Source organism: Protopterus annectens, chromosome 4.part1 (assembly GCF_019279795.1).
Source record: "Protopterus annectens isolate FY-2018-M chromosome 4.part1, PAN1.0, whole genome shotgun sequence".
NCBI lineage: Eukaryota > Metazoa > Chordata > Ceratodontiformes > Protopteridae > Protopterus > Protopterus annectens.
The window spans coordinates 155546007-155559922 of NC_056734.1; the positions used below are offsets into that span (position 1 = coordinate 155546007).

Consider the following 13916-nt stretch of genomic DNA (forward strand, 5'->3'; position numbering starts at 1 on the left):
AATTAATTTTCAACACATACGAAGCATTACGTTCATAAAATAATGAATTGTTTTCTTTCATTTGTGCCATCATTGCATCAAATCTTCTTTGATACTGAATGAAGCTAGTCTATATACACCTTTATGCTTATTTTTTCTCAGTATTAAGAGTTAAGTTGCATTAATTTCTATTTGATCATCTAATAGTAACTGCAACATGTATTTTCATTCATTTAATTGTACACAATTTAAGGACCCAAGAACTGCAAGTGAAGCTAGAGTTTTTACAGTCACATTTAATGTAAGGAAGCATGATAACTTACTATACTAAAAGCCACAACACTGAAGGCAAAATCCTGAAGCTTTACAATGCTGAACTCAAAATGCCTACCATTAGCATACATGTACTACATGCATGTACTGTGCCAGTACACAGACAGTCAACAACCAATATCACTATCCTGTTAGTGAAACTTGGAAATGAGTGCTAACATGGGTCCTGCATGGGAGCAAGTCCAGCTCTCTTTATATGTAGAGGAGCAGGTATTTTCATTTAAGCATCTTGATATTTCAATATTGTACATTAATTACTATGACTTCAGTATATCGTTTTTCAATAAGTTGTCATGAACCTGCTTATTTTAGTGTATAGGGCTTGTTATAGGTTGACATGAACCTGCTTATTTTAGTGTATAGGGCTTGCTAAGTACAGTTATTTTCTGTTGAAAAAATAGTTAACAAAAGGTTTAGTGATGATTATGTCTGTCCATCCTGTAGGTAATAGTGGCACACAAAACATAGAAATAAATTGAAAAGCTAGAACAATGAAATAACAAGAAAAAGAAACAACTGTTTTAAGGAATTTAAAGGACAACGGCTTGCAAATGTCCTTTTTTGAGTCCAACCCTTAAAAGTGACATGCATAAAAAAAGCAGAATTTTAGTAGGCATCCTTTTTCCTGTTTGCATTTAATTCTATTAGTCTTTTTTATACAACATTTTGGCTTTACTTCTAATTTTGCTATATTTTTCTTATGGAATTGTATTACAGTAAGTCATAACTCATATGGCCCATGGTATACTCTTGATTGGTTATTCACAGATGTTTGACAGCAGAGATATGAATGGAAAGAAACACGATATCCACAGCTCAGAAACCCACTGAACAGAGAGTGGACATTTAAAAGTTTTTGGAAAGCAACTACTTTGACCAGTTTTCTTGCTGAAACAGAGAGAGAGAGCTATACATTTCTTGGTTAGGAGCTTCAAAACTATCACAGATGAGAGTCATTGAAAAATCTGTTGACACTTTCTTCAGCGATAAGAGCCATATTTAGTTTTTTGTGGTATCAGGCAAAATTAACAAGCTCATCTGCTAACTCTCGTGGTATTTGGTGGTAGATTATATTTAATGCTGCTGCTGTTGCTGACATAAGTATTTTAACAGGCTTGGTGCAGGATAGCCAATTGGCAGGAAGAAATTCACAAGTGTTTGTCTCTTCTTGAAAGAGGGCAAGAAATGTTTTACTAACACAGCATCCCTTACAAATGTCTTCCACAGGTTAAGGTATGCAAGGATGTGAGGGATTAACCTCATAATATGACCTAGTGCAAGAACATGTATTTATGGAAGTTTAAAGCTTCTATTCATAGTTCTGGGGGAGTAGTCACAATGGAAATGCAGAACAAAAGCAGAACTGTCCAGGCAGATGCAGGAAACTGGGCACTTAGATGTTGCAGCTAATGGCAATAATTGTGTAGTCAAGGGCAAAAGAGATGTACCCAGGCATTTCACATGAGGTAGGAGGACCAAAAAACATCAGAAAAAATTGAATAATGTAGTTGCAGGGAGTGAAAATAAAATGACGAGACTTTCGGTTGCTCAGCTGCCATGGAAGAGGTATTCCTGGGGGGGGGGGGCTGAGGGGATGGAGGCGACTCTGGATGCTGATGATATGCTGGTAGAGGTACATTTTTCATGTGGCTCTGGTGGAGACCAGAGCACTGGACAATAGCCTGGCTAGGTAAATGGATGGGTCTGCAGGCTGTGTCTTCCTAGGGTAGAGCCACTCTTAAGACCTCATCCCATGCCACATGCTCTACATTAATAATGCAACTGCCTAAGGGGAAAAAGGACATTAACCCTTAGTTAACCTCTGAACCTCTGCGAGTGGTGCTGACAGCTATCAGGCTTAGCCATGTCCTGTGGAAAACCTGTCATTACTAGATGGCTGCAGGAGGTGACTCTGACTCAGAGCAGTTAAATCTCCAAGAGAGCTAAATAAAGCACCTATGGTATTGAGGTGAGTTGAGGGATGACTGTAACTCACGACTGAGAACCCCCACGTGTAACAAAAAAAAAATAACAAAGATGCAGACCCCAAATTATTAACAGATTCTATGCCTTTCATGGAATTAATAAAATCAGAGAGCTCTCTTAAAGATTTGAAAAGTCTGGCAAGGCCTTTAGCAGGCTTGTCAGAGAAACAGGGCCAACCATGATTAACAATGTCAGTGGCCCCAGAAAAGTTTAAAATATTCCAAGGGTCCCTAACAATATTACATTTTTCTTTTTAATTTTATTAAATGTATTTGTTTACTAACAAGGTAAACCCACTAGTTGTGGCCTGGGAGCTGAGAGCACTGTCTGTTTAAGTGATTGACTCAAACAGTAGATTACTGCTGACTGAAGGAATGTAACCTGGGTCTACATAGTGAAGCTTGTTGGCAACTCATATCCTTGGTGCTTTGCACTAAACTGCCATGAATTAAATGGTGGGTGGAAGGGAAATTAACAGATTCAGGAAACAGAAATGAGGCCAACAGCAGTCAGAAGGCTTTCTTGAAAGGTTACCAGAATCAAAGTCTTTCATCTGATTGAGAGAAGTGTCCACCCTCCCCACTAGAATTAAGAGAGCAACGGTGTCTAGAGTAATTTGTGAAGCCCAGGGACCCATAGCTATATTTAAGAAGTCATAAAACCAAATGAACTATCAGATTCATCAGCTTCTGTGGGCTGCTTCAGCATTTATAGAATTATGAAGTTTAGAAGGTTAACCAAATCAGCAATCTCAGTTAAAATTATGGGGATCAACCCCCCCCCCCCAGGGAAGATTATTGATTCAGGGGCCTATATCAAGATAACTAGATCTGATGGCCATAGCAGGATTAATGGTGTTAATGATCTCCTTGTAGGAATATCTCAGTACTTCATCCAACAGAGCTAGAGTTAGGAGTGTCAACAGTACCTCCACACTACCTAGCAGAATGGTTGCAGGTATTGGGGAACATGCACAGTGACTACAGGAGTTTGGCAACATTAACAGTAACTACAGGAGTTAGGGAACATGCATAATGATTACAGCAGTTAGGGAACATACACAATGATTACAGGAGTTGGGAACATGCCCAGTGATTACAGCAGTTAGGGAACATGCACAGTAATTATAGGAGTTAGGAAACATGCACAATTATTACAGCAGTTAGGGAAAAGGCACAGTGATTACAGGTGTTAGGGAACATGCACAATGATCACAGGAGTTAGTTAACATATACAGTGATTATAAGCATTAGAGAACATACACAATGATTACAGTTGTTAGGGAACATGCCCAGTGATTATAGCAGTTAGGGAACATGCACAGTAACTATAGGAGTTAGGAAACGTGCACAATTATTACAGCAGTTAGGGAACATGCACAATGATTACAGGTGTTAAGGAACAGGCACAGTGATTGCAGGGGTTAGGGAACATGCACAGTGATCACGGGAGTTAGGGAACATGCACAGTGACTACAGGAGTTAGGCAACATTAACAGTAACTACAGGAGTTAGGGAACATGCACAGTTATTACAGCAGTTAGGGAACATACACAATGATTACAGGAGTTGGGAACATGCACAATGATTACAGCAGTTAGGGAACATGCACAGTAATTATAGGAGTTAGGAAACATGCACAATGATTACAGCAGTTAGGGAACATACACAATGATTACAGGTGTTAGGGAACAGGCACAGTGATTGCAGGGGTTAGAGAACATTCACAGTGATCACAGGAGTTAGGGAACATGTACAGCGATTACAAGCATTAGGGAACATACACAATGATTACAGGTGTTAGGGAACAGCACAGTGATTGCAGGGTTTAGGGAAAATACACAGTGATCACAGGAGTTAGGGAACATGTACAGTGATTACAAGCATTAGGGAACATACACAATGATTACAGTTGTTGGAGAACATACCCAGTGATTACAGCAGTTAGGGAACATGCACAGTAACTGTAGGAGTTAGGAAACATGCACAATTATTACAGCAGTTAGGGAAAAGGCACAGTGATTACAGGTGTTAGGGAACATGTACAGTGATTACAAGCATTAGGGAACATACACAATGATGACAGTTGTTGGAGAACATACCCAGTAATTACAGCAGTTAGGGAACATGCACAGTTACTATAGGAGTTGGGAAACATGCACAATGATTACAGGAGTTGGAAACATGTTCAGTGATTACAGGTATTAGGGAACATGCACAGTAAATACAGGAATTAGGGATGTGCACAGTAATTACAGGTGTTAGGGAACATGCACAGTAATTACAGGTGTTAGGGAACATGCACGGTGATTGCAGGAGTTTGGGAACATGTATAATGATTACAGGAGTTGGGAACATGCACAATGATTACAGTTTTTAGGGAACATCCACAGTGATTGCAGGAGTTTGGAAACATGTACAATGATTACAGGAGTTGGGAACATGCACAATGATTACAGTTTTTAGGGAACATGCACAGTGATTGCAGGAGTTTGGGAACATGTACAATAATTACAGGAGTTGGGCACATGCACAATGATTACAGTTTTTAGGGAACATGTACAGTGAGTACAGGAATTTGGGAACATGCACAATGATTATGGGAGGTAGGGCACATGAGCAGAATAAGCCATGTGAGAACAGTCACAGCAGATTTAGGGGAAATAAAAGACCCCTCTTAAGTGCCATCATACATAACTAGGCATGGCCTGTAAAGTCAAAATCCAAATTTACTTTTCAGTAGAACAAGAGATGCATTAATGGTGAAAATTACTGAGCTTTCTTCATCACATTATATCTTCTGGTAATCTTTTGAATCATTGACTGCACAGATTAATCAAAACCTTCTGTTGGTCTGATATGTCTTCAGAAAAAAAAGTCCATATTATGTAGGGGAACTCAGACAGCAAAGTTAACTGATGTGAGAAAAAAAGACTGAAGCACGAGGAAAGGAAAAGTAAATTATACTGTGGGCTTGAACATACTATAGGAAGAAGAAAGATTGGATTAAAACAAAAATGTCATCAAATTACACAGTTTTATGAAGCAAGTGATGAAAGAATATTCATAACACAGGTGCATAAAATGGGATTGCCATTAGTACTGTACAGAAAATTAAGATGTGATCAATATATTTTTTTTTTAATTTCTGCATGTCACTGCCCCTTTTAAAAATGTCTTGCCTCTCCCTTTATTTATAGGGCTTACAGTGTGGATCATGCATCTTTTTTGTACCTGTTTCTCTTGACTGCCTTTGTCCTGTTTATAAATGGGATCTGCAAAATGCCACAAAGTGATGCAGGTGAGCTCTTATTAACTGTTTAAAAACAGGAATAATAATTTCCTGTTTCATTCTGGTGACACTTTTTCATGAGAGTTGTGATATTTTACTAGCCTTTTTGTTGCTTTCTTACATTCATTGTGAAGGTATACTTTATTTGATATGTTTTATTTGGCATGTTTTACACACCGCAGTTGATTTCCCTCCATGTGTGTAACCTGTATACAAGTTATTCTTTTCCTAGATTCATTGTTTCATATTTTTGCATTGAATTTCATTTATGTTTTTAATTATTCCTTCTGTTTTCCCATATCTCTTCTCATTCTTACTATTTCCTGTGTGTTATCTCTGTTGTGTGCATTTAAGTTATTAACAAATGCACATCCTTTGCCTTCTTGAATCTTCATCATTTTAGAGAGATAATCATTAATGATAACTAGTCCAAATACTGAATCATGTGATACCCTGCTGATAATGACCCAGGTCTGCTAGTAACGATCCATACATATGAGTGGACTGCAGTCATTACTACCATCCACATCTTGTTTTACTTGTGCTGCCATACTAAAAACCTTTCCACTCCATTTTTATTAGTTAACTTTTTGTGTTGTACTCTGTCAAATGCTTTGTTAAAGTCTTGTTAACTGATGCCCACAGTTTCTTCCTGATCAGGTGTTTTTCCAGAAGTTGTTCAGTAATGCAACCATGAATGACATCCTTTATTACCAAAGGCACAGGAAGGGGAAAAACTGCATACAGGTTTTCAACTCCTTACTACCAATGATATATGCAGAAAAAAGATGTTCAAGTTTTAACTAGGTGCATTGTTTCAAATAGATACCATCAAACTGTAGTGGAACAATACAATAATACCATCCAATAAGCTGCTTATGCCTTTACACTTACTGATTTAAAATAATCATGGTCAGCAAACTTTTAATTGTTTGCATTACTTCACTTAACACAAAGATTGCTTTAGAGTGTAAAAATGACAGCGTGTGATGCTAGGATTGTAGGCCAGTATCATTGTGGAAGGCGACTACAGTATGTTTTGCTTAGGGCTCAGTTTTATCCAAGGGGAAAGCCTGAATCATTAGAGTGTAACTCTTAGACAAGTGGCATGTTCAGCAAGAAATTTCAAATATGTGTAAAGTATTAGATAAATATATAAAATATACCTAGTAGAGTGTGCTTGGTAGAGTGCCAAGTTCTTAACTAAAACAAAGACACATTGACATATGTCTGTAAGCACATCTTTGGAGGAGGTTACAGGTCAGTGAAGGTGCAGATATGTGTCTCAAGTATGGGAAATGTCTGTATCACAGATAATTTCCACTGCAATCTGTGTTGGTGAGCCAGTAAGTGACCATGCTGTGGATCCACTGTGATGGCTGGATGTGGTTAGTCTAGGGTCTGCCTTGACACCTATGTGGCAGTTCTCGTGCAATGGAGTCAGGCATTGTCAGTGTTTTTGTGATTATAATTCAGTCTACGTGCCACCAACTACAGCCTGTATGAGTGTTATTGTGGCAGTGGTCTAGGCAGTGACTTTAAAATATGACACATAACACAATGATTCTCAATATCCCTGCAACATGCAAGGCCCTGTGGTGTGCATACAAATGGAAAGTGGAAATATGCTTGTATAACACATACACATACCTGTACCCTTTTATGCCTGAATACCTGCTGTGGCTATGGGGTATCCATGGTATCAATACAGTTTTGCATGAATAGTATTACTGTACACCCATGGTGGGGAGTTGGTATGTTGGTTAAAGTCTTTGCTTTATAGACAAAAGGTACAGGGCTTGATTCTCATATTGGGTTACTGGCTAGGCTTAAAATGGCCCTCCAGGGCAGTTAGCCTAGTCATATGCAAGGGTTGTTGACTTTTATAATGTAAATAATTATTCACAAAGATGTCTTTTCTGAAACTCCTACTTGTAATACTCTCACTTGCTTTATCAACTGAAATGGTGATGTCTAAAAAATTGATTTCCTTTCTAAAGTCATTTAAAGTAAATTTTAGAAAAGTGGTGCTATCATTCACATATTTAAATAACTGTAGAAATTCTTCTTTTGTACTGCACCATACAAAAATCAAGTCATCAATAAATATTTTATAAAACATGACTTTCTTAAAAAAGTGGTGGGATTTAAGATAATATTGCTCCCACCATGCCATAACTAAATTGGCAAAGACAGAGGTGACCCTGGCCTCCATCGCCACTCCCATATTCTGTTTGAAATATTTTCCCTGGAAAACAAATAAATTGTTATCTAACACAATCTTAAGAATTGTACCAATGGTATTGACTAAATCATTGTCAAAACTGGTAAACTTGGTTAAATAATATCTGACAAAGTCAATTCCAACTTCTTGATTGATGCTGGTGTACAGCAAAACAACATCCAAAGAGGCCAAAAAGCACCCCTTCTTCTTTTCTTCAATGTTAGAAACAATTCTAAAAGGTGCCACGAGTCCCTTAAATAGAATAGTGAGCTTTGCACCACAGGATTAAAGAGATGGTCCAAGTAAACAGAAATTGTCTCAGTCTTATAGAAATCTGCAGCCACAACTGGTTGGAATAGTGGATTGATCCTATTTTTGTCGATCTTCGGGATCCTGAATGTTCTGGCCATTTTTGGTTGGTCGACTTTAAGAAACGTGTACAATTCATGGTCAATGCCACCCTGACATAATAAGTTGAACAATGTGGTGTCAATGTCAGAGAGCTAAGAGAAATAGCAACATTAAAACTATGTGGTGTGATTTACTTGTCGAATAAAGTTTTTCATCATTTTGCTGGTGTGTACTCCTTTCCATCTGGTTGGATTTATTAACATTAAAACTATATTACAGGAAAAATGTTCCCAACCTTGTGAACACAGGAAGTAGCCCAGGTACTTTTAAATGTGGTAGGTGCCATTACTGCAGATTCATCAGAAGCACTTCAAATGTTCATTTAAAAGCATTAAATAAAACAATCAGGGCTAAAAAGAGGTATGATTGTAACTCACAAGGAGTTTATTTAGCAACTTGTGAGTCCTGTACAAGTTATTATGTGGGAAAGACAGTCAGGAAAGTATCAAAATAATATATGAACATGTTACATAGGTTCATAGGTTCATTGATTAGTACTAGGCTAACTGCCCTTGTGAGCCATTTGAAGCCTAGCCAATTATCCCCTTGTTACATCAATAAAAGTCAGGGACACTAGTAATTCTCTGCCAAAACATTCATTATTTTGTGTCAATTTTAAAAAGTTTTCATTTTTTTGTAGTGGGTGCTGTTAGTTTAGACAGTTTCTCAGGGAACTTTAATGTATTACTTGAGTGCCAAGAGGCACAGTGGCGAATAAGGTTACAGCAGACAAGGAACCCAGGTTAAATTAATTTATAAACATTAAACTCTTTTTACTGCTACAAAGACTTTGATATTTTAAAGAACGGTAGCTTAATATTTAACTTTTTATGCACATATACCATGCCATAAGGTTTTATAGCTGTTTACATATTGGTACAATGTTTCTTTTAGGAATAATGAGTCAGTTATTCTGACAAATTCTTGGTGGTCATGTGGTGTTACCACCCTGTTTTTAAAAAAAGTGGCTGTTTAACTTGTGTTTCATTCTGAAGAAGTTCTTGGTTTGGATAATAAAAGAACAAAAGTGCTCAAAAAAACATGTTCCATGCTCTTATGTGCATTACGTGTATTAATCTCCTACATATTGGCTGTTTAGTAGTTTGTGTTTTAGTTTACCAGTTTGGATTTTATTACATTCTACTCCACATTTCTGGTGGTTAAGTACTAGGCTAACTGGTCTTGGTGGCCATTTTAATACTAGCCATTTTCCCTTTTTGTGCTCAAAATAACCTATCCCATTTGGTTTTAGATTGGCCTTACCTATTTCATGGTTGATAATTCTATATTATCCCCAATGAGAATAACTCAGATCATACCACAGACAATTTGAGGGAACCTATGCATGGGATAAACAGTTCAGAAGCTGCCTCTGTCTATTAGTATTACAGGGGGCAGTCCCGGGGTAAATTTTGTCTTTCCTCTCCATAGATCTACATTGCACTTGAAGATGGACAGGAATGAACTTTGTTTTATGTGGATGGGGGAGTCTGTTCTACAGCAGTAATAGCTTCTACCAGATATACATTTCCCTCCAAACTATTCTGTTGATGTTGCAGAAGAGGATTAGGTCCTTAGACCAAGTATTTCTGATGCCATTTGACTTGCTGTTATACAGTAAATTCATCAGTAATGGGTCAGAGGAAGCCTTGTATGTTAGACACAGGTCACCTCTTAGCAGTCTGTTTGATACTGAGTATAGTGACGAGGCTTTGAGTCAGTCCATGTAGGACATGTTATTTAGGCCTTGTATGCTTTTAGTAATGTATCTCTGTGGGCATTCAAGTTGTTGTATGTGTCTGGAAAAATACATGCCAAATGGGGCATTATATTAAATGATTGGCTTAATGAGGGCTGAGTAAAGAGGGGAGGGATGACATCGCTAGATCTAGACACAATGCCTTTGTTTATAAGCTGTGCAATATACAAGGACTTTCCTATAACAATAGACACTTTTTGGTCAAAAGTTAGGTCATTGTCCACATAAGTCCCTAAATCCTGAACAACTGGATCAACTCTTAGGGGTGTATTGTCAATGTGATAGTTCCCTGGGGTAGGTGACCTCCTAAAGGATACAATAATGCATTTTTGGCATTTAGTTTTAGTCCATGATTTTGGCACCAGTTATTTATTTGAGACAAACCTTCCTGCAAGAAGGATAAGGCATTTGGGGATTCAATTACCGCTCCTAGCTTACGGTCATCTGCAAACTTAGTCAACCAGGTTCCTTTGGTATTGATGTTTACTTCAGAAAAGTAAATACCAAAGAGGAGAAGTCCCAGCACAGAAACCTGGAAGACTTCACTGCTGACTGGTCTCTTTGTGGAGGTAATTTAGGTTCATGGGTTCATAGGATGGTACTAGGCTATTGACCTGGAGGCCCTTATAAACCTAGCCAACAATTGTGCCCATATTCCCTCAAAGTCAGCACCTATTTCCCCTCTCCAGCAGGGACACAGGTGGGATTCCAGGGGTGTATTTTCTGTTTCCCATCCAGTTGTCCAGGTTCCTCTTAAACAGGGCTAGAGAGGTACTCTTCTTGACATGGAGAGGGAGTCTGTTCCACAGATGGCGGAGTCTTTGGGACACAAATCTATCCTGCCAACAAGTTCTGTTAATGCCACAGACCAGGCTGAGGCCTTGCGTGCAGGTTGCATGAGTACAGTTTGACTTACAGATATGCAGCAACTCCATCAAGGCTGAGTCTGAAATGGCTTTGTATGCAAGGCACAGGTCACCTCTGAGCAGTCTGTATGAGACTGTGTAGAGGGACAGGGCTTTTAGCCTATCTGTATAGGATGGGTATTTGAGACCCTGGATTTTTCTGGTCAGGAACCTCTGTGGTCTCTCAAACTGCTGCATGTGTTTGGCAAGGTACATGCCAAAGGGGGGGGCATTGTACTCAATAATGGGTCTGATAAGGGAGGAGTACACAGATGTTATGACCGCCTTGTTCCTGGATGAAATACCCTTATTTATGAGGTGGGCCATGTAGAAAGCCTTCCGTACAACAGAACAAACACCACCGGCACACGTCCAGGAAACAGTGTAAGGAACGTAGCTGGAACAGCAGCTCTTAAATTTACAATATAATCCACCACAGAATCCACCAATGAATCTAATAAAGTAACTTCTTTATTAGTAAGTCCTAATATTTGCTAAAAATGTTTTCCTTGTATTTAACTAGTGGTATAGTTGTTCACGAGGTATTTACAATTTTAATATATGTATTTTTAATAATTTAATATATTTTTTAAAAGTGTTTTTATAAGTTTTTCTATTAATATATTCAAAGATTTTAACTAGGGTAATTGTATGCAGCACTACTTATTAATCATTTTAATTATTATTTTTATTATATGATTATGTATATGTAATGAAGATATGATACATTGTGTCTTTAAGAAAGTTTTGTGGGTTTTGGCGCCAAGTGTGGGAGGATGGCTTAATGGTTACAGGGTTTGATTCTCACATGGGATAATTGGCTAGGCTTGAAATGGCTCACAAGGGCAGTTAGCCTAGTTCTAACCTATGAACCTATGAACCTAAGTTTGGTTTAAATATGTTGCAATGGTGGATGCACTAGTTCTGATGAAATCTGCGCATGGCAGATGAAAGCGCTTAACTAGTGTGTGTATTTGTACTTGTTTCAGTGGATCGTGCAATAAAGAAGTTACTTTATTAGATTCGTTGGTGGATTCTGTGGTGGATTATATTGTAAATTTAAGAGCTGCTGTTCCAGCTACGTTCCTTACACTGTTTCCTGGATGTGTGCCGGTGGTATTTGTTCATTTGTTCGATCAGTTCCTTTCAGTTATTTACTAGTCGCTGTTCCGTACAACAGAGGCAACATAGTGGTCAAAAGTCAGGTTGCTATCATCCTGGATGCCCAAGTCCCTCACGACTTATTGCATGCTTAGTACCTTATTATTAATGTGATAATTAGTGGGGATGACATTTCCCCAAAGGGGATAACGATTTATTTCTTGGCATTCAATTTGAGGCCATGCTTCTGGTACCAGTCATTAGTTTGCGTAAGGCCCTCTTGGAGGATGTTTACATCACTAGGGGAATTTAAGACAGCACCCAGCTTGCAGTCATCTGCAAATGTGGTCAGCCACAGACCAATGGTTTTAGCTTGCACCTCAGAAAAGTATATCCCAAACAGTAGAGGCCCCAAGACTGATCCTTGGGGTACACTGCTCGTTACGGGTCTAGTACTAGAGGTGGCTTCCCCTACTTTGACTGAGTGGGTTCTATCAGTGAGCCAGTTAGCTACCCATCTGGTAACATATGGGTTGATGCCTAGCTGGGAGATTTTATCTATTATGCCTGAGTGGGAACTTCCCCTATTTTGCACCCAGTCTGTGAGCCAGTTGGCAATATGTTATTATATATTATATTATTATCAATATATAATATTATTCTTTTATTGCATCCACTCACCCAGACTGATTTTATTCATTTTGTGTTTTAAAGAGTAAACAAACTTCTTTAAATAATCAAACAATTCAACAAAGTAGCAACCTATGTAAAATAAGTTAAACTGGCCTTCTGATGTGTGGATGCTCATCTCCCAACATAAGTTCTGCTAACACAACCCTGTGCTACCTGAATAGACTTCTGTGTTGTCCTTTGTCACAGAGGTTGTAAGCTTGCTACCTCCTGCCAGCCAGTTCCTGTGGTAAATTTTATATTCAAGCTCTTTGTTCAAACTTTCAGTCAAAACACACACTCCTTACCTATCTCTGAAATCTTCCCTGATAATTGTGTCTTTTAGTTTATGTCATTACTCTGTTAAAATAATCAAATAGCAAAAAAAGTAATCTATCCTTTCATGAAATCTCTCTACACATGAGTGATTCCAGGTTTGTGGAATTATTGTCTTGAGTGCTTCTTTCAAAGTTAGCAAATGGAGTGAAAGAAGAAGAATAAATAGAAGAGTGGGAGTACAAAGAAATCAATTTTCTTACAACACACTGTTAAATTAAACAAAACTTGTCACCTCCATTCGAATTCCTGCACACATCTGGTTATTGACAGTAATAGTAGTGTGCTCTCTATACAATTGCCGGGTAATTTCAGATCACTAATTCAATACTCAATACCTTTTAACAGGAGAAAAATCATGTCAATGTATTGCTATGCTCCTCTGACTCCCCTTGGTTTTGAACTTAATCCCATTCTTGCAATATTCCCTGTGCAAAAGAGAGAGCAGTCACTGACAATATTCTCTTCTCTTCCAGCCACCCTGTTCTTCCTTTGCATCTTTTGTTAACTCCTCTCAAAAGAAATAGCTTGCAGGTTGCAGCATGCAGTAACTTTACTCTGACTCTATTGTGCTTAGCCAGTCTTATTATTGATAAATAAGCTGCTTGCATTTTTCTGGGGTCAGAAAGTAATTCCGATCTATAAATACCTGAGTAGTCTCACACATCCACCTCACCCCTGGTTTACATAGAAGGGAGAGTATTCTTTCCTCTAATTTATATGACTTGATATGCACAATTATTTGTTTGGAGTTGTGATGGCTACCTGGATGCCATGCTATTCTGTGAGCCCTCTTGGTTTGGATATCAGTTATTGGTTTTGATGTCCATTCAGCAAACAGCTTAAACACAAATCATTCACATCCTCTTTTTTCCATCCAGGGGTGTAGCCAGTGAATTCCATTTTGCCACTCACTGATGGT

At 38.3% G+C, this 13916-nt stretch overlaps 1 long non-coding RNA gene across 1 annotated transcript in view; it reads left to right on the plus strand.

Moving 5' to 3' along the window:
• The first annotated feature begins 5501 nt into the window (after positions 1-5501).
• Positions 5502-13916, plus strand: part of LOC122800791 — a 734489-nt gene continuing 726074 nt past the window's right edge. The window contains exon 1 of the long non-coding RNA XR_006364643.1: positions 5502-5598. This is a non-coding gene — a long non-coding RNA (uncharacterized LOC122800791). The remainder of the gene's footprint in view (positions 5599-13916) is intronic.